The sequence below is a fragment of the Volvox carteri genome (assembly GCF_000143455.1).
Source record: "Volvox carteri f. nagariensis unplaced genomic scaffold VOLCAscaffold_72, whole genome shotgun sequence".
Lineage (NCBI taxonomy): Eukaryota > Viridiplantae > Chlorophyta > Chlorophyceae > Chlamydomonadales > Volvocaceae > Volvox > Volvox carteri.
The window spans coordinates 415,488-420,484 of NW_003307615.1; positions in this window are offsets into that span (position 1 = coordinate 415,488).

Consider the following 4,997-nt stretch of genomic DNA (forward strand, 5'->3'; position numbering starts at 1 on the left):
GTGGGGTGGTGCGAGGTATGGAGAGGTGAATGGGGCAGATGGGGGAAAGTATGCGACTGGCAAATGGGCTTGTGGGGACGGGGATGTTGTGGGGCATGATTGGTGTTAAAACAAAATAATGTACGACTGATTCAGACGCTATCTAACTGAACAGGCTGGGCCAGGGGTACGTAAGGGTGTTAGTGGGAAAGGGCTGGGGGAAGTGGATGGGGAAAAAGCGTGTCCCGCGCTACTTACTGACGGGCAGGGCGATCTTGTAGACTTTATTCCGCAAAACTCTGCAACACGGCGTCCCGGCTGCGCAGCCGATGTGCCTGACTTGAAAGCAGTGCTTGCTTGCTCGGAGGCCCGGCCGCCGACTCTGAAGACGGTGCACGTCAGGGTACGCACACAGGATGCAAGGGTGCTGTTTCATGATGAGATCAATCCGCGACAAGAGGCGCACGACGCATGTTTTTTCTTGTGCAGTAGATGAACCGCAATGGGAAGCATGGCAAGTGTGTATGTCATGTATATATATCTGCATATATGCAAGGTGCCACTGACGCTGATATGCAATTGCACGCGGCATGTGTTTTTTATATAAGGGAGGCTTGGATGATGGGATGAGCCGCGGGAAAACAGACGAATCCAAATTTGACCCGAATGCGTTTGCGGATCCTAGAACGTTCCGGACACTTAGGTGCGTCACCTGCACCCCAACACAGTAACGGCCAACGTGGAGGAGGAACTGGAACTGACTGATTGAGATCTTCATTTCAGTCGTGCGCATCATCATACGGCGTGACTGTAGAACTCTACAGGTATGGGGTCACGTACCCCCAACCATGTAACACATACACACACACACACATACACACACACACATACACACACACACATACACACACACGTACACACACACAGACATCGTACGCATGGAATGCCTCGTGGGCGAAATTTCAGCGACGATTAAAGAACAGAATGTTTTTAATTCGGAAGGTAGCATAGGAAACTTGTGAAACATTCCCGAAAATCATTTTTGCTGTCCAAGAAAACTACGCTGGCCGCCATGTGAAATCCTCGTTTGGGGTTGGGGACCCTGGGAGCCCCTTGTTCTTGGCTCCAAAACAAATCGCCATTTTGTCTTTTCGGGGGAAAGATTTGTTGGGTCTAACACAAAAAAAGTGTTTTGGGCCGCGGATGTTTCCGCCTAAGCGGCGCCAAAGCCAGTTAAACTCTGCCCCGTCGACAAATGTTAAATCCGTCTGCTCTGTTCCGCTTTGCGGGATCCCTTGCTCCGCAGCTTTCATCGTCGTCATCGGGACATAGAGCAATGCAATACCAGGAAGCCAATAATTGATTCTCGATCGGAGGGGGTGAGTTGGAGTGGCAGTTCCTGGCGTCTTCCCGACAGTGTTTTTGTTTTCATTTTTGCCCGCCAGTTTTCCAGTCCGAACGGAGGAATAAAATTATTCCTAATCTGTAAAGCGGTGGGGGCCCCTTCGCCTTCCCCAGACACCCCCCTGAGTTACATTTGAGTTCGTACAAGCACCGGGTTGGGGAAATGTCGCAACACGCACACATCACAATCTCTCCAGAGAGGTGTCTCTTACAAGCCAGGAAGCGGCGCGCACTTAGACGCTTTGACAGGAAGCCCGATTGCACGGGCAACTGCTGTATCTAAGGGCTTGCAGAGCCCAAGCAAACACAGACCAGTTAACCCCCACTCAAGCACTGATCGAATAGAGTTCGTTCGCTGCCGTCGGCTGGCTGCAGCGTTGCGTTCACATTGCCTAGGACCTCTACGCCGTCTTCACCACCGTCGCTAATGGCTTCAGTGAAGTTAGATTTCTGCTTTGGTGGCCTGTCACGCTTTGGGAGCTTCGGATCCGAATATTTTGCAGCGTTTGGTCCGGTCGGAAACATTCCTGTTCCTCGTTGACTCGGGGGTGTGACCTTCCTAACAGTATCCATGGCATTGAAGTGCTATGATATGGTTAACATGTTTGTCTCCTGTTAGATTCTAGCGGCTTTGGCATGACAGCCATTTTGGGCTGGAGGAATGAACTTGTACGGTCGGAACACAATCTACTCCTAATTTTCAGGACCACTGACAATTTTTTATTCCGAATTCGGGACATATTCCGTAAAAAAATCACTGCTTCCCCGAGGGTCCCCACACTCAGGTACGACACAGGAAGGCCGTACAGTATACAATTCCTGATGAAATTTGGGAGACCTGAGCTTTTCTCCTAGGCATCCCTGCATAGCCTCTCAGGCATACATTCCCATCCCTGCATCTTGGCCGACTGGCATACGCTATGCCCACGGCGGTTAATGGACCTTGTTGCTTCTTTGGTAGCGGAAGGCACCATGAAAAAATCAGCTGCTAGGATAAATAGCATTTGCCCGTCCGTACACGTCCCGTCTCCCCGTCTGGCATTCACACGCCGGAATTCCCGAATTTCTCTCGGCTGGCGTATATCTGCGCACAACCTTGCGGAAGATCACCCTGCTTAGGGGAACTTCAATGGGAGCTGCCCCGAAACCCATGGGGGCAAGGGCAGGTAGTACGAACTTACGACTGCAGGAAAGCTCCCCACATAGGAGATGCTGTACGGATTGCAGCTGCAATCGTAGCTGTCGCACCTGCATTGCATGACGTCCTACTCAGCAGGCAATACCGGTTTCGCGGTCGATGATGGGCTCATGCATGCATGGGCGCTGGTCGGCCGACGCGTCAGTGGCAATAACGGCGGGCGCAGGTGAGACAGAGATGAGGGTGCGACTCACCGGCAGTAGGGGAAGCGCGCGAAAGGTGCCTTAACTGCCCCTTTACGCGCTATTGCTGCTTGCAGCGCCTTGAGACGGGCTAACCGAAGTGCTTCGGGAGTAGCAACTCCGGAAGGCCTTGACTGCGCCAAAGCAGCGCCCACTGCAACCCAATCAGAGTTGATGTTATCACTTGGATGGAAGCTTAGTTAATTTGTCGCAAAGGAGTTGAACTTTGGCGACGTGAAGTACTCGGCTATGAGACTCGTTGCGAAGCACAACCCAAATGTAGAGGTATCTAAAGTTATATTCACGTCCAAGTTATTGGAAAGGAGGTAGGCAAATGCGATAATCGTAGGTAAAGCTAGTCGGCGGTGGCTCGACCGTCCGAGCCGAGCCTGCCGAGCGATCACACCACAAAGCGAACTTTTGGCCTCAAGCTACTAGACGATATGTAATAACAATTAAGTTACCTGTGTAAACGAGGACTGTTAACGCTAGCGAGCATAAGGTTGCCAACAAGGGCGGGCGAACGCTGCGCATCCCCGTAGATCGGCAGCTTATTGGAAAAGTATAAAGGCGAGGTAAAGTAATGTCAAGGCCTAAGCTAGATGAGGACTAGAGATGAAACCGAAGTACCCGTCCGTTGGGCACATTTCCCCCGTTATCTAGGATTGTACCACCGGCTTCTTGCAGTCGGTTTCGGTACAACCTATCCTATAAGTTTTGCTGACAGTATAAACACACAAGCTTTGCTTTCAACATTAGTACAAACGAGTACGGCGTCGAACTGCCAAGGGTGTGAATGAAACAACATGCGGAGTGAAGGCAAAGGAACAGGAGTCATTTTCTCGCTCTATTTTTCGCTCTCGCAATGTTACGAGCATACTTTCCTGCGGTCGTGACAAGTCAGCTTTGAAGAGGCTGTCGTCATCCAGCTCGAATTAGCCATCGCGACGCACCTGTTTGCAAGCTTGTAAGCGGCTCGGAGAGTCCTATAGCTACCAAAAGAATTATCCCTGCTGCCTTTCCGTAAGCACTGCATACTGATAAAGGAATGCAATCATGCTTCCACTAACTGTTTCTCACTGCCGTCAAAAGCAAGTATTTTATTTTTATAAAGGCAAATAAGGGTATAAATAATGGCCAATTTATTAAGAGTTATTGTCCTTGCGAAGACGTCCATGTCACAAGTAGGAGCATTCTCCTGCAGTGTTTTGAAAACGTCGCCTTGTTTGAGGCCTTGGATTTAATATGTTAATGTTTAATTGCCATGCAAGTACCAATACGCAAAATATCGCCTGAGGGCTTTTTCTCACCCGTCAGGTACAGAGCTCTAGTTTGTCATGGCTGCTGGAACATTTCGCAAGCACGCCCGCGGCGACACCTGGCCCAGGCGAGGTGCCGCCCTGGAGCGATGCTAACCGATTTCTTGCCAGCGCGCTGCTCGCAATTCCAGCACAACCGTCTTTTTCCCTTAAACAACAGCAATTTGTTAGGGTTGACGAACGTGAAGGAAACTCGACCCGAACAAAGTCGACTTTGTCATGTCAACGGTATGGCATTCCTTCAAGCCACAAAGAACACAGTAGTTCAAATAGTAATAATAGTAATGCTCTTATTATAGGAACAAGTATTTGCTCCGTTCTTGTATGTGCGATAGCGACAGCGACGTGCGGCATTCCAGCCTGCAATATGTGAGACAGAAAAGATGATAAATGCCTTATTGCTTTTACTGGTGAACTTTGTAAAAATGAAAGCAAAACTGTCCAATGTCTTTCTGTACGGGCGGCGCAGGGGAGGGCGGCGCTGCACTGGGCGGCGCGGGGGAGGACGGCGCTGCACGGGGCGGCGCAGGGGTGTGTCCGTGAACACATGAGCACATGGGCAGAGGGCACACACATATCAAACACAAAAGACGGAGGGAAGGGCAAGGGAGAGCAGGGGACAGCAGAGGAGAAGGCACAGAAGGGCAGAAGGGAGGGCAGATGGGAGTTGAAGGGAGGATGACTTAGGGAGGGCGGAATAAGAGTGAGAAAAGGTATTGTGGAGGGTGGGGGGTGGTGGGAGGGGATTGTGGGGGTAGGGTGAAAGGATGGAGGGAGGGAGGGATGGCGCGCCACATATGTCTCCCTTCTTTCACACCCCGGAGGACAAAACAGCCACACTGGGCCGGCGACCTCAGTGTTATATAGCATATGCATCATTTGCGCCCACACGAATTCCCCAGGGTCCCTGTCGTG